The sequence below is a fragment of the Hesperophylax consimilis genome, chromosome 19 (genome assembly GCF_061612785.1).
Source record: "Hesperophylax consimilis isolate HC1 chromosome 19, BYU_Hcon_1.0, whole genome shotgun sequence".
Lineage (NCBI taxonomy): Eukaryota > Metazoa > Arthropoda > Insecta > Trichoptera > Limnephilidae > Hesperophylax > Hesperophylax consimilis.
In genome coordinates this window covers 14,624,559-14,651,020 of record NC_142854.1, presented here as the reverse complement: position 1 = coordinate 14,651,020, position 26,462 = coordinate 14,624,559, and the positions used below count along the sequence as shown (strand labels likewise).

The 26,462-nt window shown below is 32.6% G+C and overlaps 1 protein-coding gene across 2 annotated transcripts in view; it reads left to right on the top strand.

The window, feature by feature from the left end:
- The window catches only part of N (neurogenic locus Notch protein), a 235,274-nt gene that overhangs the window by 89,981 nt on the left and 118,831 nt on the right, over window positions 1–26,462 (top strand). The gene's annotated exons all lie outside the window — the stretch shown is intronic.

The following is a 26,462-nucleotide window of genomic DNA, read 5'->3' as shown; positions in this document are numbered from 1 at the left end:
TTTTCTATCGAGAGAAATCCATAAAATTATTTTTCATTTGGGCGTCTGAATAGAGAGTATCTTAAAAAATAACGTACATTTTTAAGAGCTTTTAAACTTACAGTCTTATTAAAACGTGGTGTAAATATTACGCGGCGCGTAAGGTCAGAACATTGAAAAACTTTACTTATAGCGTTTGTTTGGTTAAAATGGTCCTAAATCAGGCTCAAGGCCGGCTTTCCTTACAAACGTAACGTTGAACGGGCGTGTAAGATTCTTAATTGGTAAGACGGTTATTGTTCAAGGGAAGTTTCAGTAGAAATTCGGAGTGACAACTTACGTGATCGAGCGGTTAAGATTCTCGACTATGAATTCAAAGTCGCGGGTTCAAATCCCGGCGTACGAAATGATTTAATAATCGATGTGTGATATTAATACGTCATCCACTGGTGTTATTAATTCATCCATTCATAATGCAACCATTTATTTTCAAATATTGTTGGAATTTCCTGCACGAAATTGGGCGCGGCTAACCAATTGTGCAACTTGTACCAACTTTTCCAATGTGAAGATTTAAAATTGGCTATCACATAAAAGAACTGACCGCAAACTCATGTCTCTAATAAATACATTCATTCCATCAAATATCTGGCATTGGGTTAAACAAGACTGGACTAGTTTTATTTATGGCCGAGGGGAATGAGCCACTTGCACGCTTTTTTAATTGACCCAAAAAAAACGCTTCTAAAAAACGAAAGTGACACAAATTTTTATTCGAAACCAGCTGACGTGTACCCGGCGTTGCTAGGGGGCTTATAAATGATTTGGGGTAAACTTTTTTGCATACCTATATTCTAAGAATGTATGAATTCTGTTAAGAATGTTGTCGTACGACTGAAGGGAGGTGGAACGGAATGACTTTTAAAGGAATACCTTACTTTCCATTTCTCTAAGCTGTGCTAGAGTTTTTCCGTGTGGTATCTTGAAAATATGACCCCAAATGAAAATAGCATAGTGTCGCTGGCTTCGCATAGTTAAGTGCGGTTAAGATTCTTGTGCGGATTTAAAAAAAAAACATTTTTTTTTACATTTGTATTTGACATAGTGTCTTACAAAACTGAGTAGTATTCAGTTTGATTGTAATAAATCTCTCATTTTTACAATTTTTCAATGCACAAAGGTATTATCATAATTTTTTTTCTAACAATTATCTTTAATTTATTCATTGATACGTATTGTATCTTGATAATTGGATTTAGGTTTTAGTTACATAATTTTGCGTTATACTAAATTTTTAACAATAAAAGGGTGATATTTATAAAAAGCCGCGGAATTTAATTTTTTTTCTTACATTTTTGAAATCTTTCTTAAATCGAAAAAACACCCATGCAAGTGGCCTATTGGGTCTAGTAATGTAACTACTCATTGTTTGACATTTAGATGTTATAAACCGAAAAAGTGTGCAACTAGTGTCGAAATTTATAAGGCCTAAAGCAAGAGGTCTGCGAGTGTTTTCAGGGCCAAAGGAGCCAAGAAACAGAGATTAATATCGAACCTACTTTTCATGGTATAAATAATAGCAAAGGTTTGTAACAGCTATACAAGTGATGGACGCCATTAGCAGACTAAATCGTGTGCAGTGGTATCTTAAAGGGTACACAGAGAGGTTAGAACGCCACAGTATGTCGCTGCGCGTTTATAATTCACCAGAGTTCAGTTTTACATTTAATCATGGATATTTAATTAGTTTTATGAATCCGTAAATATTCGTTTTTATTGTCTCCTGATAGTTTCATGCTGTGGCTTAAATAGAGCGTGCTAATAAAAAAACAATAATTATTATAATAATGGCGTAAGCGAAAATGTTTAATAAAGCATGACATATTTAAATAGAGCAAAAATGTCTCGACAAATTTTTAAAGTTGCATTTAAAGAAACACTTTGAATTTTTTCATACCTATAACAGAACAAAATGTATTTTTAATCATTTTTAGAGCTTACTTTGCGATTTTTTTCTATCGAGGGAATTTTCATGTAATTACCGTTACGGCTCGCAAGTGTATAAATATTACCCTCAAAAATAGGATATATATTTTTAAAAGCTTAAAACATATGTTATAAATCGGTAGAAATTCGGAATGCGCGGCTTAAGGGTTTTACCTATTTACAAAAGATAGTGTTATCACCGCGGTCAATTGGGAGAGGTAAGAACAGATGAACGGAGAGTCGTGGGGTCTATTGGAAGATTAGAGGGGATATACTGTAGAGTAACGTGGGGTAACCGGACGCAATTTTTAAATATTAAAACGCTAAACATATATTATTATTATTTTTGTTAATCAATATGATTGATTATTATGGCACCTCAAACAAATACAAAACCTCATGCTGTTCCTAAATCAACAATTTACGTTGAAAACTCACACGTGTGTCGTGGATTGCGTACAGTTTCCCCATATGTAGGGTAAGCATACGCATAACGTAGTGTAAGTGTAGATACGGAATAATTAACTGTAAAGATGTAAAGCCATGTTATTATTATTATAATAATAATAAATAATTTACCTGTTATTCTGACAAAACGCAATCTGTTTCATTTCAAGGCGGTCCAAAGCACTATAGAATTAAAGAATGAGCTTATATAAAGCATGCACGAATTTGTCGCAAACATCGTCGCGTACACTTACCAACCGCGTGCGGTTACCCCTCGTGACTCTACACAGTACAGCCAATAAACTAAGTAGATATTATTCTTGTGGGAGAAAGCCGCGGGGCATACGCCACAGAATGCCTCACTTCTCTTATTTGCCTCTTTGGGCATGAGATCGGTCCGGAGGTAAGATGCTGCGTGATAAACGATATTAGGTTGTATTATAATACTAACATCTTACAGCCAACTTCAGAGCGATAGTGCTGTCTTGTTAAATCTACTTAATTATGTATTGTTTTAAAATTTAAACGGATACATTTGATATGTAATAATTTTAATAATCAATCACATTAATTTCGGTTGTGCGTCGGCTTGTGAGTGATTGTAACTCTGGTTTAATGAACTCGGATTTGTTTTGAATTTATGCGTCATTTTTAAAATTGGAACTGATTGTGTCAAGAGTTCAGATAAGCGATAAAGTACACCTACCTATATTTTAACAGAAAATTATTTTGATTCTCATTCTCAAAATTGGAGACAGTTCATTTTTTGTCAATTTTTGAACACAGATTGAATATTTCGCTGTGTTTTTAAAATTGATTTATAACTAGGCCTTCATCATATAAAAAAAACAACCCAACTACCCCATTTCATGCAAGGCAACTCATAAATTTACCGTATTTAAACAAAAATCTGGCTTTTATCATTGAAGGGTATTCTAAGCCATAATTTCAAATTATGGAGAGAGAGAAGGTGAATTTAATTTATATGGGTAAATTTCATAATAAATATGTGGTAGATTGGAGTTGAGTTCAAACGAAGAGAGATGTTAAACGCAGGGGAGACAATTTTAGATAAGGCTTGATAGAAGATAGGATATTTGTTTAGAGAGGATCAACCGAAAGAGATGTGATCTAAGGTTCTCATTTTTAGGAAACTGAAGGTACAGTAGTGGGAGAGTACACGTGTCTAGCACGTGAATTTTAAAATTTTATAATAATTCGTTTTTGTGAAAAATCACCACAAGGGCGCTGTACAAATATGTACATAATATGATTCTACAATGTTTATTTTTCGGAATAACTTTATTGAGTAAAACCTCAAATTGTAATATTTAAATATTGAAGACAATATTAGTGATTTCTAAACGAAAATCTGAAACAGAAAAATCAGAAAAGGAAACGGTCACATCTGGGTCTCGAACCCAGGACCCTTGTCTTTCCTGGGTTCGAGTCCCAGATGTGACCGTTTCCTTTTCTGATTTTTCTGTTTCAGATTTTCGTTTAGAAATCACTAATATTGTCTTCAATATTTAAATATTACAATTTGAGGTTTTACTCAATAAAGTTATTCCGAAAAATAAATATTCATTCTAGACTTGCAGAAAAGTCAACAGATGTCGCACATTAAAAAAAATAAATAAAATAAAATAAAAAATAAGATAGGTTTATCTAAAAAGACGCTGTCTGGATTGCATTTAGTTCGGGTTGAATCTTGCGATCATACATAAAGATAGTTGCCAATAAAAATGTGCGGTGAAAAAATGAAGACAATGTTAGTAGTTCTTATTCGAAGTATGATACAGTTAAAAGTGACCGAGGGGGATAGGGTCCCATTAGCTCAGTGGTAGAACGGTGTCCCGGAAAGACAAGGGTCCTGGGTTCGAGTCCCAGATGTGACCGTTTCCTTTTCTGATTTTTCTGTTTCAGATTTTCGTTTAGAAATCACTAATATTGTCTTCAATATTTAGATTCTACAATGATCTATCACATTACTAACCATAGACTAGTCAAACTATTTCAACTTATGGCTAACAGATTTCATCCCCCAATTCCTTGATTACTAATACATAGTGAGGTACATTACCGTTCAACTACTTATGATAAAGTCAAAATTCTATTGACTTGCCTATCAATGGACAGTGGACAATATCAGCGGGAACATAACACATCAATCGGTTTAGTTGTTGGCAGATGAATCATCTAAATGCGTTAAAGATCGACGATTAATTTCATTCATCCATTTTAGATATATTTCCAGCTAATAATAAAAACTAATTTTATAAACAACCTATAGAACTTCCTCCTTCTTCTGGCGCTTGTAAAATTAGATTGTTATTGTTAATTTTAGTTATAAGTTTCTACATAATGTAAATACATATTTTATTAAGATAGTAGTTATAGGACTTAGTCGTAAGTCACTAGATATAAGTCTCAGACGTAATTAAATTAAACACTAGTTTTAAGTCAGTAGTTCTAGTATTAACTATTTAAGAAATATATTTGTACAGCGCCCTTGAGGTGATTTCTCACGAAAACGGCGCTATATAAATTAACCAAATATTATTATTATTATTAGTACAATAATGACGTATATATAGAGTGTACAGTGCATTTGATTAACCAACTTGATGCTTTGTTACAGTATACATTACGGTTAAGATTTGAAATTTGCGTACAAAAATATTATTGATAGGACGTTTCAACTCTCATAGACAAAATAAATGATCCAACCTCACCTTTCAATCGATATAATTTATTTTAACCTAACCTTACAAGATTGATTTTTTTTTAATCTGTGTTTGGTTATCAGCGAGATATAATACCGAGCAGATGCTATTATTAATTTAAATTTGAAACCACTCTGGTGGCTTAAAAACAAACCTCATTTCGTACGAATCAATTACATTTTTTCCTGTCAGATCTGACACGGCCAGGAAACTCAATTTAGGTTATTTTAAAATTAATCGAGTTTTTGCTGGCAATATTCTTTCAATGTACATTCAGTCCGGGCGTTATCCGTAATCGTTATTTTATTACGAATTATTATTACGTATATTCGAGATGCGGTCACGGCTTCGAAACACATACCCAACATGGTTCAAATTGAGAAGATTTATAATATTAATTCGTAATTCGAAGAGCACTTATTTCGAAGTTTAGGTCAGTTCTGGTGGAAGTTCATACAAGTGATGCTGAGATTTCTATTGTGACTAACGGGTAGGCAGAGATGATGGACCGCCAAAAATCTCGGTCTTGGCACACACTCTTTTGATCGTGCCGTGTCTTCCTCAGGCATCCCCGACTTCTTCTTCCATTAACATTAGCGTCATATATCCTTACAATCGTTTCTTCGTTTATTCGCTCTACATGCCCAAACCATCTAAGCGTCCTCTTCTTAATCTTATTCATTACGCTTGCATTAGCTCTGAATTTTTTGCGGATCTCTTCATTTCTCACACGATCATACATGGTTTTACCCCGCATTCGCCTCAGGGATCACATTTCTACAATAATAGCAATTATTCAATACAATTTGACAGCATCTAGATTTTTTTGTAATATTTTAAATACTGCACAAGAGTCCAAACTCTCCGGTGCCGGTGGAACTTTGCTTCATCGATTGGGGTATGTTCTGATGCTGAAGGGAGTAGGGCAAGGAAGAAGATGGGGAGGAGGAAGATTTGGAAGTACTTGGCTATTCAGATGTGATCACCAAATACGGTTTAATCCAGTATTAATGGTGGTTTTTCACCAGGACGATTTAGACAAAATAATGGCTGAGGTTTCCGGCGTTGCCCGGGTTTTACGCAAAGTTTTTGTAAATATGATGTAGACAGTAATTTTCCTGTTATTTAGAGTGTCATCAAAATTACTTCAAATAGTGTCAAAATTCGGCGTTAAGGGATGATAAAGTGGATGAGGTGGTCGTAAACAGTGACCTTCCTCTTGTTTTGGAGGTTAAGTGTTTAAAATTTCATCAATCTCTCAAAAAACCATGTGACTGATATCTAGTATGAAAGAGACGGCATAAGAAAGCGATAAGAAAGGACTATAAGATAGAGTGTCCAATGTCTCTTCTTAAACGTAATGTTACTCAAGATAATACATTGCGTTAATTACAGTGTCTTGACTATTATTCCTCCATCCCAATTCATAGTATAAATAATTTTACAAATGTGCAGATAACTGAATACGGTTATTCAATTAATTTCAATTTACACAGATTACTCAAATTCCAACGAACCGTATAAATCAATAAAAAAACCTAATTTATTTCTAATGCTCCAATATTTCTAATCTGATAACAGTAAAAACATATAATGCTGACAGCTTTTTATCGATAGCTTTTTTTCCAGATACTTTCACCTCACCGTGTTTAAATACTCGACAGAACTGTCTTTTTATTTTAGCTTTTTTACTTCAAGAAATGCTCCCAAGCAGGACAGCTTTTTTATATGCTTTTTATATTACACCAACATAGTACCTACCTAAAATCTCAGAATATCCCAATATTCGCCATATGGCGTCCTTGCATGGTTAACATACGGATTTAAGAAAAAAATGGAAACCATTTTAAAATAATATTTCGACAATTATTTTATGTTTATTTTTCGTGGAATTCTCGATTGATATATTCTATCTATCTTCACAAACGGATTGCAAGTTTTAGAGCACAGGCGTCAGGTGGGAATTCTGTTCTTGTTCAACAGGTATTTCAATTATAGATGCTGCATGGAACTGTCGTCATTGATCCCTTCGGCGCACAGTGGGCTGAAAATCGCCTTTCATAGACATAGAGACTTGAATTTTTAAGGGTCTTTTTTGGCTAGAAATGGATTCTGCTGATCATGACTATGCTATAAAATTTTGTATGAAGCAATTGCGTATGCAAATGAAGGAGTTATCATTTTTTAATGAAAAATTTGTATGGCACTGACATTAAAAATGAGGCTATCTCTGGAATCATAAGGTTGGCCACTCTATCCTTACACACAGATATACTACTATTTATTTGTATTTTTTTGACATATTGCGTATTGTGGCACAACTTGCGATTTTTTTTTTAAATCCTCAAAGTTGAAAAAAACCCTTTTTAATGTTGATGATTCATTTTAATGCTTAAATGTAATATAGTAATGATCAGCAGAATCCATTTCTAGCCAAAAAAAATACACTTGAAAATTCAAGTCTCCATGTCTATGAAAGGCGATTTTCAGCCCACTGTGCGGCGCCCGTGCATGATCGGGAAACGAGCCAAACGCACGTCCAACATTTGTACATGGTTGATATTTGTCACAGGAACGGGACTACGAACTAAGACTACGTTCTTGAGTCGAACTGCATGGCTGTGTGACGACTTTCCAGACTCTCCTTTTCTCCCCTCTCTCCTACAATTTAGGTCTTTTCAAGACCCATTCTCATACCTTCCTCTCATGAAAACGACCCCCAAACATCATCCCGGAACACGAAATAGGGCCCTGAAGGAAATTGCTTTCCTCTGTAGAGTTGATGTACGCAATATAACATCTGGAGTAACAAGGGACGTAAAAGAGACGTAGGACAATAGTTCACTCTATGTTATATTCCTTTTTAAATTCATCTATTTAAATTTACCTTTGTTTTCAGTAATTAATGAATGCAAATCTTGGAAGCGGAAATTAACCCACTTCCCGGCATCCGATCAAGCTGATACTGGGTAGATAGACTCGTTGTCGATGACAATGCATTCTATCAACTTTTAGTGGCAATCAAATACACACTCGCCGCCATATACGCATTTCCATTAAATCGGATGATATTACAGTAGTCTAATCAATATTTTTTGTAAGTTTTAAAAGATATTTTAAAATAATATATGCAAATATATCTAGTCTAATTTAGTCTATGATGCAGACGTATGTTTTATTACAGTAAAAAAACTTTGATATTTTTCTCGCTCTTTCACATTAAGACGATGCACTACGTCGTGTAATATTTTAAATTGAGCCGCTATCAATAACAACCCTTACGTAGATGGCGATAAGGTTTAAATTCCCGCTTAACACCATCCGCCTGTCTTGATTTATGCAAGAAAAAAACATGGCGAAAAAGTGCCTTTTATTTTATTTTGTGGATGTTCTGGCATAAATATTAAATTTTTTTTCGATCATTTTATAAATAACTTAATTTGCCACATTATACAATAAAATCATAACCGAAAATGGGTTCGTTAGTAGGAGATTTTGAACTTTAAAGCAGTTTTCATAGGCCTGATACATTATTTTTTTCTGGGCTTATAAAAAGACTTATCTAAAAAATACTCGGTTATTTCAAAGGCCGAGATGTATTCTACTCACAGTATTAAATTAAAGCATCTGAAACATTTCTAGGCGACCAAATTTTCAAACCAAAAACACATGATTTTGCATTACTACGTATGGCATCGCCTTAAATTCGCACGGTTTTAACATTTCCCATTATTGTTAACCTCGAGAATTTATGATTTTTCACTAGGCTTTGAATACTGGCTTACTCCGCGATTGATTACTCCTCTGTTTAATATTATTTAATAACTTAAAGTTGGTCCATCAATTTAAAAGCACTTTAAGGCAGATCACAGCGCCCACATCCGGTGCGGAATATTCGGGAAATAAAAAAAATGATATACGACTTACTTGAAATATTTTTCAAGATGCAATAATATTCCTAATTGTTTTATGTAACGCACTTAATAATTAATACCATGGAGTGGTATCTCCTAAGTAGTTTGCCGTGAGGATTGAATGCCTTTGGTACACGGACAGGGCAGAATGTTAGATAATAACAGATTATAATAACAAGGGAGATGAGCATGAAACACACTGAACGCTTAACTTTCATTGCCATTGTCAGTCAGCACGCGTCCATGCCATATTTGTTCCTAATAGCTTTTTTTAAATTTAATTTATCTTTAAAGTTTCTTCTCGTTAAACCACAATAAAGCTGTTTGTCAACAGCATGTTCATTTTCAATTACAATGTAAATATGTAAACATAATATTATTACTAATTTTAAATATACGTAATGTTTTTACTACTTATTTTTCCGACTTTATGTCCGGATTAAATCTTCCCCATAGGAAAAACTAAACCTAGCTCTCTCATTAAAAATTTAGGCGTATTAGATGTATCAAAAAATTTATATTTAAAAATGCAACAATCAGTCATTTTAAATACATGTAGGATAACGAAAGATTTTTTAAATATTTATGTTGAGGTATCAGTATGATTTATAGGCCCTGTTAGGAGTTCTACCGAGTCGAACCCTCTGATATGAAAATATCTGGAGTCGGTGAATTATTTTCCCATTTGATCTCTGGTGATTTGACGTGTTGTTTCTGTATTTATTTTGCTTATATAATGCACTTGCATAATGTTGATTGACTAGATGTTCTTTTGTGGAAAAGTGTGGTTTAGTTTTTCCTATGGGGAAGATTTAACCCGGACATAAAATCGGAAAAAATATATTTATTTGCGCCCATTGGGTTTTGAACCCGCGACCTCTGTGTCCGTAGCCAAGTATATTAGCCAATCGGACACTCGGTCCAGCATTCTCCCGACGAGTGATTAAAATTGTGACCAATTGCCTTTATGGCCTTATGCACAAGAACATAAACAATTGATCTGAACACTTGATTTTCTCCCACTTGATAATTAGTCTCGAGAAAAATATTATACTTTCTCTATTACCTTCAGATTTAACAATCTGTTCGGTGTGAGTTCCGCTTCTTGTCCAATTAAAACTTATTTTACTACCTGCAGCGCTGGAGATAAATTTATAGTTTAATTGCCATCTTTTCGTCACTACTCTTGAACATATTTTTGTCTTATTAAATAAAACAGCACGCCATTTTTTTAAATTTTAAGGAAATCGAATTTAAGGCGATGCCATACGTAGTAATGCAAAATCATGTGTTTTTGGTTTGAAAATTTGGTCGCCTAGAAATGTTTCAGATGCTTTAATTAAATACCGCGAGTAGAATACATTTTGGCCTTTGAAATAATCGAGTATTTTTTATATAAGTCTTTTTATAAGCCCATAAAAAATAATGTATAGGCCTATGAAAACTGCTTTAAAGTTCTAAATCTCCTACTTACGGACCTATTTTCGGTTATGATTTTATTGTATAATGTGGCAAATTAAGTTATTTATAAAATGATCGGAAAATAATTAAATATTTATGCCTGAACATCCACAAAATAAAATAAAAGGCACTTTTGTGCCATGTTTTTTTCTTGAATAAATCAAAACAGGCGGATGGTGTTAAGCGGGAATTTAAACCTTATCGCCATCTACGTAATGGTTGTTATTGATAGCGGCTCAATTTAAAATATTACACGACGTAGTGCATCGCCTTAAGTATTTTAATTTGAATTTTTGTGACATTCGTTGTTACCCGGTAATGAAGTGTTTATTAAATCCCGGAATCATATTATTGTTTCGTTTTTCTTGAAAATAATAAGGAACGGAGAATAAATAGTATTAAGGGACGTAATTAACTTATTAATTAATTTATTTATTCTTGACATTTTATCAAGCAGTGATTCTTGACATTATTTTAAGTAAAGAATGTAATTCTCTGAACTATACGACCCGGAAAACACTGGTCTGAGGCAGTCAACTCTTAGATCAGCAACATCATCAGCTGTAGGCAGACTGATAGAAACTAAGCGCAAGCCAAATACTAAGTTTGATGATCGCGCTTTCGGAGTATCTGGGCCGAAGGCTTGGAATAAACTCCCTCCGGAACTAAGATCCATAACAAGTCCCACAGAATTCAGATCTAAATACCAAATCACTATTTTGATTAATCTTTATAACGAATTGGTGTACATTATGAATACCAAAAAATATGCTTTAGATAATTTGAAGGTTTTCCTATCGTTTCGCTTGAGTAGAATACAAATAAGAAAATAAATTACTCAATAAAAATATAAATTCAAACTACTAAAAAAAAATTTTTTTAGAAATATATGAACGCATAAAGGAAAGAACTTAAAAAATACAGCATTATAGCTAAGATTATCTGTGACAGTTTCACTTAATTAACTTTTTTGCTTTCTTACAAAATTATTCAAAAAATATATATATATTTTTTTTTTAACTTTATTTATTTTCATTTCTTTACATATATTATACATAATAATAGACAGTAAATAATAACATAATATATATTACCAAATTGTATTCACAAGAAATGAAAACCCACTAAGGCACTGCCTGAGTGTGGGTAATATAAAACCATAAGTATATTTCAAGTACCTACCTAAGTATAATATAATATAAGTAGAAAAAGTTTTTTTTTTGTTTATAGTTATTATAAAAGTAAAGAGAAAACATTATGTACAATAGTTTATAAAGTTTCAGCAAGTGAGTTGTAGAAAGGATCAATAAATTTATATAAAAAGCGTTTCAATATCTGCGTCATTCAGCCATAATTTTACCTCCTTAACATATTCTATTGTTTTATTTATCATTTGAGTTTGTAGTGGTAGAAGGTTAAATGTACGAGGACCAATGAAACTGCTATGTGTCTGCATTAATTTAGTATTTGTTTGGGGGGTGTAAAATATATTATTTGTTCTTTTGCTCATTCTGTTTTCATTTATTTTGAAATTATTTTTGTTTTTAAATAAATATTTCATAGTTTGTAATATAAATAATTTACGAATTTTAAATAATTTAGATTCTTTGTATAATAGGTCGGTCGAGAATGTTTTATTTTTGTTATATATGACTTTAATTATGTGTTTTTGAATTATTTGTAGGGGCTTAATAAATGTATCAGGTGCACCACCCCATCCTATTATGCCATAAGTGATTGCAGATTGCACCAGGGAGAAGTAGATCATTTTCAATAAATAAAATAAAAAACAATTTTGTACTTGAAACGTCTCTAGACTCCATTTGCAAGCGATTTTATTACCTATTATTTACAGTATAAGGTATACCAAGAATATACAAATTTTTGGCTTGTACCTTCCTCTTAACGTATTACCAAAATCACAGACATTTCTAGAGGGATTCCTCGTGAAGTTACTACTCGTAATTCTCCGTCTAGAAAAATAAAATCTGGTGCTTACCGCTAATTTTTAAACCGTTTTACATAAAATATTCTAATGGTAAGGTACTGTTTTTATTAATCTTAAATATAAATAACTTACATCCGTAGAGATCACTCTAAAAAATATACATACTATCGTAAAGAATTCGTCGGAATTAACTCAAATGTCCTCGAGCAAACAGCCATTATTAGAGTCTTGTGTCGCCTCGTCGTCGTTGCATCGTCTTTATTATTCAGGCGAATGACATGACCCTACTCATCAGTATTTCATTCACTTGATCGTTCCATGTCGTCATCGAATTCAGAAATTAGTAGTAATTTCCGAAAGGAGAAATTTAGTATTAAAACATATAATTTGCTAACCCTTTGTAAGAGAGATAATCAAGAAAGTCATTTACCCGGTGTTTCCGTAATATTGAAATATTTTAGGTTTAGTTGTTTCATAGAATTTGAACAATTCATCTAATTGTTCTGTGAATGTCCTATTCAAGTTCCAAAACTATATTCTTAGGTCCAAAACTATACAACTTCACGCCTGATGATTGGAAAAAGGAAAACACAGCTATTCTTCATAAATTGACCACTAATTTGTTTCATCAATTAGGTAGAAAGGAGAGTGAACTTTTACTACACAAAAAATGAAATCAAACACAAACCAAAAACAAAAAAAAAAACATGTAAAAGATACCTTTATGTTCTAATCTTTATCAATTATGTGTATATATATGTACCTACCTAGTACTTTTAAATTAGAATGATACCCAACAGCAGTTAATCTTATGTTTAATTGGATATTTTATTTTATTCTATTTCTTCTCTTTGTTATTCATATTTATAAAAATATGTTAGTAGGCTAAGGCACCAGTTAAAAGTACATATACCTTTTATTTCATTATTATTTTAATACTATACTTATCAAACAACTTATCAAAATATTAATACTCATCCTAATTTGACTGTCCTAAAACGGGAATCCTCCTAGTTGGGCAGTCAAAACATTTCTTAAATAATGTATATAAATGTATAATCTTTTACTAAATAAAAAAGTTCCGTTATTATATCATTATAGGCCAGTTACTTGATATAACTGAAATAATAACAGAACTTGAAAAAACTTTCACAGATCTTGAAAATCAACTTTGAAATTTAAAGAATTGTTCATATTCTCTGAAACAACCCATTCTAAGTGTCATATATTTTTCCAATCAAAATTTCCACAATCTTTTAATTTATTTATTAATTTTAATGATGCAAATGACGTCAAAAAATTAATTTTGTTGTTGTTATACCTATAATGGTAATCGTGATTATACCTTTTTTAGAGCAAACGCTCGTGTTAGAAAGGCAGAAAAACGTACGTTCATTGTAGAAACGTATTTATTGTCTAACGGTAGGTAGGTACCTTTGTAAAAAGCGATTTTTTTTCCTCAAATATATCGATTTTCAATTTACGAACAGATGCAGTAATAATGTCGCTATATGCACTTTGCTTCACTTGCTAAAATCCATTCAATTGTCCAAAAAATCCCCCTACAAAATCTGAGGGCAGGCGCACAGTGGAACGCAATCCGTAAATCAACGGTCATATTGTTCTCAAATATCGCTGTTTTTTTTATTTGTTATTTTTAAACCCCTCGGTTTATTTTTATTGTTATTTGTAAGCGGTGGCCATGCGTAGGAAGGGCTTACTCGCTGTCGAAATAATCTGTGTGTTTTATTATGTTTTTGCATATGGCAAGGATAGTTTTTCCGCCGCCATATTGGATGAATCGATAATATTATGCAATATGACATCCACAATGTTTATTTTTCGTATTTTGTACTTTAGTATGTCAGTAGGTACCTACTTACCCTTTTTATCGGCTATCGTAGTTTTTTTAACATATATGTCCTTTTTAAATGCGTTATTAGATGAGATATTATAATTGTAGGACTGAAAGTATTTTTTGAATATTTACCGCAGGATCTATGCTTTTCAAAAACAAATATTATCAAGTTTCTAAATAGTATTTTTTTTTTTACAATTTAAAGAAACAATCTGAAATGAACCTTTCTAATGAACACCTTCAAGTAAGTCGCGCTTTGTTGAAAATGTTAAAAACGCAAACCCTTGACACATCACATAATCTGACGTTACTTTTTGAGACTACTCCAAAGAAATTTGAGTAAAAAATATACATTTCAAATGTATGTAGAATTAAAATTTTCGGGTAAAAAATATTATATTATACATAGGTACCTAATTTATCGCTCGAATTCTTGACATAATCAGTAACAATTTTGAAAATGACACTTAAAGTCAAAATAAATAATTTTACTCAATTATTATTATTTAATTTACAAAAAAATAGTTTATTTATAAACAAGTTGTGCTGTGTAATTATTATTACGCGTGAAAGCGGTTTCGCCTTCTGAAGGCATTATAAAACTTTACTGCAGAAAGTGAAGAAGAAAGATGGAATTCTACAAGTGAAACTGACTGAAATTGATTTTAATATTCATTTTACTTTTTTTACAAACGGAATGATAAAAATGACGTGTTGCATTTTTTTTTCACATAAATTTATTTAAAGCTCTACAATTTATTGATTCGACTACCATAATACGGACATGTGTCTAGTGTGGTATTCGATAAGCATGTAAAAACTGTATTCAAATATATTTTATGAATAAAGAAAAAAAAAAAAAAGTCGCTGTGAGCTGAAGAAAATTGACCTAGAAATTCCAGATATGTTTTCATATTTCATTACGCCCGACCTCGCAGTTCGAAAGTTCTTGAGGCTTCAGAAAACAGTTTTTCTTCTTTTTAGTTATCACGTTATTTGAATATTTTATACGGAAATATCCAATTTCTGATCTGATCTGATTTTTACGATACAAAAAAATGTTTTTGTGATGAATACACTTTTACAGTAAATCGAAATATGGCACATGAAACACTTTTCATGGTCCATTTTCATTAAATAGTATTTATTACACCTATTTCCTAACTTCCTACTATTATTCAATAATTTTCAAACGAATTTCACCCCTACTGTCTTCTCATACAAAACACGCTACGTCATATTTTCGCATACTCTCAAAGCGTTACTTGAGTAACATTCAAGTACATATCGATAACAATTGCCATTAATTTTGTTTAACTCGTCCTCCCCGCTAAATTAAATAATACAATTCAAGGGATATTAAACCTTCCACCCTTCAGCATAAGCCATAACATAACACCCTTTTCGAAGCTTCAAAAAATAATAGTTATAATTCGGGTTGTTGCGATAATCACCCTTGTGACCCCTTGCATATGACCCATTATCGCGAACACAAAAAATACTCTGATCACCTGCTTCCGTGCTGCCATAGTAATATGTAATGTTTCTCAAAGTGTTGTTTATTATTTCACTAGCCACAAGGAATCAGTAAATAATGCTCTCAAACGGTGAGCTCTACTAGCTCTTGATATTTTAAATATTATCCAGATTCTCTCAGTATTTACTGCCCCAGTGAGAGAACACCTTTAATAATCAAAGAGTTTCTTGAAATGACTTAAGTCATGTTTTGAGACCAGATCTAAATAGCCAAGTACTTCCCAACCTTGCCTGCTCCTTTTAGCCTCACACAAACCCCAATCAGGTGTGCCATACTATTAGCTCCAGACAGTACGGAGCAGTTGGGACTCTTATTCTGACTGAAAATAACACATTATTCTGTGCTCGGACAGATATAACTGAATCGAAAACCCTGCAAAACCGGTTAGTAAAGTTTGTGTTTTTAATTAAAAAATGTTTCATAGATAAAACTTTAAAACCATTAAACATTAGTTTGAAGAGCCCTCGAAAAGATTTGCTCAATTGTCAGTCAATTGAAATGCAACTAACCCCCCAATGTGTAATATATTGTTTTCTATTTTCTCCCTTATCAACCATGTACATTGAGTTCAATGTTGCCTGGATAGATTTGAATCTACTCTCTGAAAACTTCGAACTTCTGCCATGATATTCCGTTCCTTATGGTCCTGTGCATAAGTATGTATATAGCATGAACTTTTTTGAAACCGCACAGTGGACACTTGTAATTTATGCGAGAACTTTTTGGATATTTTAAACGATTGTTACGCCGCACAATGGGCACATATTCCATTGTAATTTATAAATTATTAACGACGCGCAGTCATGTTATATTGTGTGTTGGTAATGTTGTGGGGCTTTACCGTTTTACTTGATGTGCTTTGCTGTTATTTTTAGCTTTTTTATGTTTTATTTCTGCGTTTGTAAACCCCGTTCATTTTAATGTTACCTTAACTATGAATTACAAAGAGTCTCAATAAGAGGAGTATGAATTTGAATGAAGCATGGAGTGTGTGTCAAGACCGAATTGTGGCGATCCACCATCTTTGCCTACCCCTGCCGCGAAACGGCGTGATTATTAGTTAGTTAAATAATATGTGTACCTGCATTTTCGCTCTCTCTTTGTTCATAATGCAGGGTGTTCGGAAACTCACAGTACAACTGGTAAACTGCCGAATATGCATAACATTTGGAGTCGATTTTGTTGTATAACTTTTTTGATTTGAGCTTTCTAATTTTTTTATGTCAAATTAAATATCAGCTAAACCCGGCTTCAAAAGATTTTTAAAACTTTAGTTGCCAAAAAGAGATTTTCATCTTATTGTACTACAAGTTTCCGGGTACTGTGTATAATGAGACGATGGCCAAGAACAATCTTGAAGGATTATGTCGGGACGTGAGTTATTGAGTTTTGATATATCCATTTAAGCTTTGAAATATCCATTTATCTAGCGATATAGGCGAAATCCACTCTATTTTATTCATTTAGGATTAAATAGTACATAGAAAAGATAGAAGGAGATACAAGTACGTACAAATTATTATTTAGAAGAATGAGTAGACTTAGGCTTAATTAATTATGATGTAGAAGAAATGATAGTATAGCCTTTTTATACCTAGTTTCTGTGCAGTTAAACAGATCCGCTATATCTGCGTACCTGTGATGTATGGTAATAAGTTGGGTATTCAAGCTATAGATGGCACTAGTCATAAAGCTTACTCCAGAGTCCGACAGATGTCGCTAGAGTGTAGTAATTGCCTGTGGGATATTATTGACAGACAACAAGCTTCTAGAAACAGAGAATTACCAACCCTCGGGTAATGAACAGTGTAGCTATCCAGACTTATTAATTATTACGTAAATAAACACAATTATAGTAAAAGAACCTTTTACTTTATCAAAGAGTTCCCAACACAGAAATCTGCAAGAAAAGCAGAGACATAACAGTACCTATTACTAACTTCATGTAATCTAGGTACAAGCGGGTGTTTGAAATGTTTAGTCCTGTAATTGTTACATTTATATTATTGTTATTACGTTTATGTTGTATTATCATACGTATATTTATATTCTCAGTCATTTGTTGTATTTGTTTATAAGAAAAAAATATTAATTTTTTATGACCAAAATACAAAAAAAAATTATTTAATTATTTATGAGGACGGCGGTACACGTGTTCTTACAAATGCTGATATTTACATTGACATACTGACATTGTCGCATTACGTCATGATAAGTATTGGGAAAAGAACCCGCATTCTCGATATGTTCTGAAAGACTAATATTTTATCAGGAAGTTGGCATGCTGTAATTTTTTAACAGTATCATTATTCTCCGTGCAGATATAATTTTTTTGAGTTAAAAAACGTCAGCCATTCAGCCTTCAAAATCATTTTTAGTCACTTTGTTATTCGGAATTCATTAGTAAGCAGCCAATGTGCGACGTGCCAGTTTCTTTGTGAAATTTAACCGCCCCGTCACCAAACTGGGAACATTTCTGGTGGAATCACAGTTTTATTAAACTTGTTCGAGATTTGTATCTCTCCGGCCATTTACATGCCGGCTGTACCATCGCCGAACAATTCCTTCACCACTTACAAAGTGCAATAAAAAACTGACAAACTAACCATCACAACCATAAGACAGAGAGGATAGACCGGTACGCAACTCTGTATTGGCGCACACTACTTGATTCATTTACATTTTACCATTGTATGAATTGTAAGAATTATGAATTGTAACTGAATGTATGAATTGTAACTGTATGGAGTCAGTGAGACTATGGCATCCCCAATTGTGGTATGTTGTGAGGCTGACTTTAGTGGGGAGAGGAATGAGATGTTTAAGTGGTGGGAATTACCTGGCTATTCAGACCTGGTCACCAAACATGGCTAAAGACATTTCAAGCAACGTTTCGATTATGAATGGTGGTCTTTCACTATGATGATAATATAAGTATCTACTACTGCGCAAATATGCTACATAATATTTTTAATTAATAAATTGTAACACAGATTAATTGAATGTGATTTATTTGCACACGCCAGGACGTAAACTCGCGACCCCCGATTCGTAGCCAAGGTTTCATTCTTCTGTTATTTTTTAGCTTATTTTACCATTGACTCCCGTGTCATATTATATTCTCCTTACACTGCTTTCTACGTTCATTCGATCTACATACCCAAACCGGTGACCGGATAAATCATCACAATGATAATTCATCACATCTTTAAAAAGTTATATAAAGTCATGGAATGTGATGAAACAAAAACTTTATTAACTGGGTTAAGTAGGTTAGGTTAGGTTAAAAAAAATCATCGTTTCTAATGACTTTATATCACTTTTTAAAAGTGAGTTGAATTGTCACTGTGTTGAGTTATCATGGAACCGCCCAAACCATCAAAGATTTAATTTTTTAAACTTACGCTCTACGTTTACATCGCCCTGCATTATTTCCGTTTCTTCACATTTTAACAAGGTAACGATGTCAGTTCCATGCCCCACTGCCATACATCAGGGTTAGTATCAGCACCCCATCGTGGACTGCTAGCTTCGCTTCTTTAGACAATTTAGACTTGATATATTTTACCAAAAAAATTCCATCCGTTTTTTTTTTTACTATAATACATTTATTTTTATTAATTGATATGTTTTTTTTTTTGGTTCCATGATGACTCAACACAGTGACAATTCAACACACTTTTAAAAAGTGATATAAAGTCATTAGAAACGTTGAAAAAAAATTTAACCTAACCTACTTAACCCAATTAATAATTTTTTTGTTTCATCACTTGACTTCATGACTTTAAATAACTTTTTAAAGATGTGATGAATTATCATTGTGATGATTTATCCGGTCACCGTTTTTTTGTCTTGTTTGCCTTCCAGAGAATGGAATCAACCGCGCTAAAAACTAAACAAAATCTCATTTGGTAGGACCGATATTTATTTCGTATATTATTAAAAACGATTTCAGAAAAATGCGCATGTACGCGTGTGTGTACGTTATTGCCATCAAAATGCTTTGATAGATTGTATTGTCATTGACCACGAGTCTATCTGTCGTGTTTCAGGATCGATCGAATGTCGGGAAGTGAGTTTATTTCCGCCTCCAAGATTCAAATAGATGTATTTTAAAAAAAAAGAAAAATTAGATGTTACGTAAAGAATATTGTGCCGTTGTAAGTACATAAAGGGGATAGTCAGCGATTCTTGCCTCATCTCTTGGCGACATCTGGTGCTCGGTGGACCGTGGGCCATTAAGATCTGGAGATATAAATCTCTACGACAAACAAGATGGCATCGTTAAGTAGTCGTATGGGAGTGACCAAGTCAGAAAGATATGTTTATAGTTACCGCTTATGTCAACCGGCTTTTTTAGTGATTATTGTATAGTATTTTTTGCTATTTTATCGATCCACTTTTTGTGGTAAAACTTTATTAGGCGCAGCTGCTAAAGAATTCATTGGTATTACTAAAAAATTGCCAAAAAGCACTTTTTATTCTATTCTATGAAGCTCGGCCACAATTTAATAATATTCGGTTCGACTCTTAATTTGTCACATTATAAAAAAAATAGCAAATTGATGGCAATTAATAATAATAATAATTGGATGACTTGTATAGCGCCGTTTTTGTGCAAAATCACCTCAAGGGCGCTGTACAAACTTATAATACATTTCTACAGTGATCTATGTTATTACTTAACTATTTATGGAGAAAATATACAGTACAATACTTACCTGGTAGGTCACTTGAGATTAACACTTAATTAACATTATCATTAATTAACATTAATTGTTATTGATGTGTACTTTAATGTTACTCAAGTAACACTTTAAGAGTACGCGAAAATATGACGTGCGTGTATTGTACGAGAAGACAGTAAGGATGAAATTCGTTTATAATTATTGATTAATAGTAGGAAGTAGGGTCGTCATTACTATTTAATGAAAAAGGACCAAGAAAAGTGTTTAATGTGCATCATTAGATTTACTGTACAAGTATATCAATCAGAAAAACATTTATTTGTATCTTATAAATTTTCTAAATAACTTACTAACTTAAAGAAGAAAAACTGTTAATCTCATTTTTAGTTCATTATGATCTGGAATGTTACCGAACGTTCCAGACTATTCCACAACATTCCAGATTATTTCAGGATGTTCTGGAATGTTGTATGCTCTCGAATGTTCTGGTCTATTTTAGAGTGCGAAACTTCCAGCCCTTATATCTTCAAAAGCACGCCCTTCAGGTAAAAACGGGAACCTTCTTCGTGGATGGGGGATAGAGGTCTACCACACCATATAAATCCCTTGATCGTACCGGGACTCATGTCAGTGACTCGTGAGATTTAGCGGCACGCTCATTGTACACTTACTTTTATAACATATAATGATTTTAGTTTTAATGTAAACAATTATATCATTTAAAGATGTAAACAAAAATAATGAAGAAAGAAAATGAAAACAAAAACACATGATTTTGCATTACTAGACTAGTCTAGTATCAAAAGAGGTCATTCATTCATTTCTTCATTATAGGTACACATTATTCAGTTAATGATTTATATTTATTTATTAAAGTCCATCATTCTATATCATGGTCACACACATTGATGTGCGTACATAGCACATGTTTGTATCCCATAAGTCGAAGTGCGTCAGTAATATTGAAAACTGGATACATTATTCTCGGGTCATGAGGCTGGAATTTATTCTGCATGCATAATTGGATTAGCAGGAAATAATGCGAGGGGAGTGACAATGCTGACAGACAGTTTGCCTAGATCCCGCCAAACCCAGCGGAGAAGTGGAGCTTAACGAATGCCCCTTATAATTATTAATATTACATACAATATGTAGGTACTTTGTTTTAATATGGTGCTTCTACTGATAGACCATTCCTCTTGGAATGCTATGGCTTTTAATTGCGTTTGAAAACTTCCACCGTTGTCGTCACCGCGGCTTGTTCAAGATACCACACATGCTCTAGCACACCATAGAGCGACAAGAGGAATGGTGCTATTGAATGATATTTGTAAAACAGCTGATATATTTAAATACGCTTTTAACCATATGTGCGCCGGAAGTGCCTATCGGCCACGAAAAAATTGTACCCGTTGAACATACAAAATATAGGCACATACAAAAACTTTATTTTCATGGGATTTTGCATAAAAAAATGTTCGCAGCTTATTAAAATATATCTTATTCGATTAGCAACAAAGTATTTAATGAGACAAGAATTTTTGCTTCCTATTTTTCTTACAGAGCATCTTTTTTTAAATAATAATAATATTACTGCGTATCGCGCAGTTCGTGTACTTTGTTTTCTTTTGTGAAAATTTATTTCTTTTTTATTGTGAAAAAAAAACTTATTTCTTTGTTAAAATTAAGACATGAATGTTATTAGCTATTCTGAAGAAACTACTTATGGTAGATTATATACTATTTTTGTAAACATATGTATGCCCTGATGCTATAAATTTAAAACAATAATTTTGTGTTCAATTCTGTTATGGAGAGAATACATAGACTAATCTATCTATCTATCTATATATAGTTAGATAGATTGATAAATAAAAATGTAAAAGTTCGTTAAAATCAAAAATCTCCTAAAGTTCTCCACCGATTGCTTTGAAATTTTGACACAAGATGTGTTTCGATTCCAAATGTGTTATATATTTCTACAGCGCCCTTGGGGTGATTTTGCACAAAAACAGCGCTATACAAATCATCCAAATATCATTATTATTATCAAGTAATCATAATTTATGCATATGCTTAAGTATTCACAATATCTTTTTTTATTGTATTGTATTTTATGCTTTGTTTTTACTTGGTTTATTTATGTTATATTGATTTTTTTCAATTTAACTTATAATCGTTATGTAAAAGCCTAATACAGCGTTAATAAACACAATAAATTATCTGGTAAGACAGTACAATTTACAAAAAAATAATTTTGCAAAACAGAAGTAAGTTATTACAAAAATAGAATGTAAAAATTTAGGGTATTTAGTCGCGGGGGCTCGCGGCGTTCTGAAGGTTAAATAAACTTGAAACTTTATATATATGTTTGTCTAAAATATTAATAATGTTTAAATAAGAAATCTTGTACTGTAAATTGATATGTTTAGTACGATAATAAAAAAATAAACTAATTAACCAATATTGTTTATGTATAATATATAAACTTTTTTCGAATGACTATTGCGTATTGTCTAGAGATTTGAGTTACTCGTATGTAATATTATAATAGGAGTTAGTATATATTGTATGCATAGGAGTTAGTATGTGACACACCCCGCGGTGTGATCATGCATACATAATCACTATCAATTTATTAAACGGGCGTGGTTTTAATACTTCAAGTAATACTTAGTTTGTTTTATAAATATAATAGCGATCTGTGGCAGACCTTGTTCTTCCACAGACCGCATCTATATAGTTCGCTGTAGGGAGGTTAAAATTCGTGGTTTTATGTTTGTTTGGATGAGAGATCTGAAAAAAATTAAATCTTGACAACAGCGCCAATAAGAACTATCTACATTATCTTCATTTTCTTAAAGCACATTTTATTGGCTGCTATCTTTATGTATGATTTTAACCGAACTATCAATAATTTGAAGAGATTCTGAATAAACGTACAACTTTCTTTACATAGCCGCTTTGATGGTATGTGCAGTTTGGTCGTAGCTCGGCGACAGTCTTCACGTTTTCACGCCAAGTCTCCATTTGCTTCCATATTACCTATGGTTGGTTTGTTATAGGTTATCATTGTTCAAATTGAGCCATCAATAATAATTGTACCAGCGCACCATCTGTCGCCATATTTCATCCCGTAGGGCTAAGCACTGTCGATGTAGCATCCTTTGTGCACTGATCTGTTGAACTATCGATCTGCAAAATCATTTTTTTTATCTCCTACATCTTTTATTATTTACCCTTTAAGTACCTACCTATGATAAAAAATCTATGTGATTGTAACAGCGATTCTTACCATGGTCGATAAGAATTGGGTTGGTAGTTTAACTTTTCCCTAACTTTAAATATCACACGCTTATGGGCGCTTTACACGACACGCATTTCCATAGCGATCCCCATGTGGAATCCCAACCAGAACCAGCTTTGAATATATTTGCATTGTTGTATCATTATTATTATATCTACAGATTGGCAGATATAACTGCCGTTAAAGAAATAATATTTTGGGAAGGTATCAAATAAATCGTCACAAAATGTAATTACATTATAATAAATATAATTACAGAACAGAAACCCGCGTTAACTCATACCACTCCTTTGTCGAGTGTGGCTCGACATTATATTTCTTACACCAACTCCTATGTCGAGTCATACTCGACATTATAGTAACGCAATTTCGAAAAATAATTTAAATTATCAAATGTATTTTTTTCTTCTTTTAAACACTTTAAATCTCATTCTGAATATTCCGAATACGCAAAATACATATATCTCGTCAAGTTTCGCCTTTTAGATAATTTTTAAAATCGTATTATTTTTAACCTTGTAAATGCACTGCGCAGTTATTTGGTTGCGACGCATGTAAGTAGGTAGGTACTTGCCTGTCTACCTGCGTAACAATAGGAAGCGCTGAGGGATTTCTCCCAACACATAACAAAGGATTCTTATACCTATTCACTTGTTATCACATAATATTTTGTTCTGTTTGTGTATTTACATTTGTTTTTACTGTTTTTAGTAGCAAATATTTCGTTAGTAGTGAATAAGGGCATATTAAGTTGTTAATTTTATATATTTCTATTTTTTTTGTACTCTATGTAAAGAAAGAGTAATAAAAATTACATATTTTAAAAATTTTTGTTTAACTTTTTATTGAGGCCACTTTTTATCCCTTTTTTGTAAATTAATTAAGGAGTTGGTAGTAGGTAATTAAAAAAAATTAGGAGTGCAAAGGGTTAACAATCGGTAATAAACACTAAATTAGTTTAAAAAAAAGCTTTCAAATAATGCGCGCCATATTTCTTTCTAAGAAATTTAGAAAGTCCTATTTTTCATTCGGAAAAGACGACCTGAATGGAATCTGCAGGAAAAAAGGTGTCGTGTAAAGCGACTATTACACAATATTTTGTGTGATATAGGTATATGTCTATTATTGGAGTAAAACCGTAGCTTTAAGTAAAAATGTTTCCTTCAATCCTTTTTTGCTTTGTAAAGGTTCAATTCAAACCTCAAACAGCGGGGGTTTGGCAAACAAAATAATTGAAGTAAGGTTAACTGATTTACTTCGCATTTCATATTTTGCTTGGTAGGTTAGAATAAGCGTATGACATATTTACTCTTGTGTCAAATATATCCCCAAGGTTCTTGCCACGCGAATAATTATTAATGTTCGCTTTTCTCCCAGATCGTATTTTGATGTGTAGGTAATATTATTATTCATGTATTTAATTTATTTACATAAAATGTCACATTGAACGATTATTGGGTATATATTATAGTCCCAATGTTTTTAAATATACTCATACTGTGAAGTACAATAATAACTACAAAGCATTATCAATTCATATAATTTACATCTATTTATTTATATATGTCAAGAATATACAGCATAAAAGTAATATAAAATTAAAATAAATTACGTAAGAGCGACAAGAGATATGTTATTTTAATTTATTATATACGTGTTGAGGTAGTATAGGGTTTTCCAATAAGAGGTGTTATTTTGAATAGCCCGCTATTTCGGTAGATGTTACTTTTGAAGCTGTCATTTTTTGACATTTCATAAGTAGAACCTACGCCATTAATAAAAATGGAACGATATACGCTTCAACAACGCATTGAAATTATTAAAATTCACTTGAGTGAATCAAATGCAAATCACCTTGAGTGATGAGGCCCATTTCCACCTCTGTGGCTTCGTCAACAAGCAAAATTGTCGCATCTGGGGCTCGGAAAACCCAAGAGTTATTGTTAAAAAGCCTCCTATCCTCAACGTGTGACTGTTTGGTGCGGTTTATTGTCCGGCGGAGTCATGGGACCTTACTTTTTCGAAAATGAGGCTGGAGCAACAGTTACGGTGAATGGATTGCGCTATCGAGAGATGATTAATGATTTTTTATGGCCGGAATTGGATGGTATCGATCTAGACAACGTTTACTTTCAACAAGACGGCACTACGTGCCACACAAGCAACGAAACCATTGATCTTTTACGATTGAATATCAAAATAACACCTCTTATTGGAAAACCCTGTATAAACTGCCATTGTGTCCGTGTTCACCTCAAAATGACAATTCAACACACCTTTAAAAGGTGACATAAATTCATTAAAAGTGATGAAAAAAATCTAGGTTAAATAGTTACATATTTAACCTAGTTTTTGTTTCATCACTTTTCATAACTTTATAACACATTTTATAGGTGTGTTGAATTGTCATTTTTATGAGTTATGCGGTCACCATTTTATTCCTATACTATAAACTTCATGAACTCTTTTCCAACACACATCAATATTCCGTAGCGCGACCACAGACTAAAAAAAACTCATTTCTTCTTTTTATAATCTTGTGATTGTTGGGTTTCTTAAATTACCCTGCGTTGATGTCTCCGCCATACGTTTTTTTAAACAGGTCGAACGC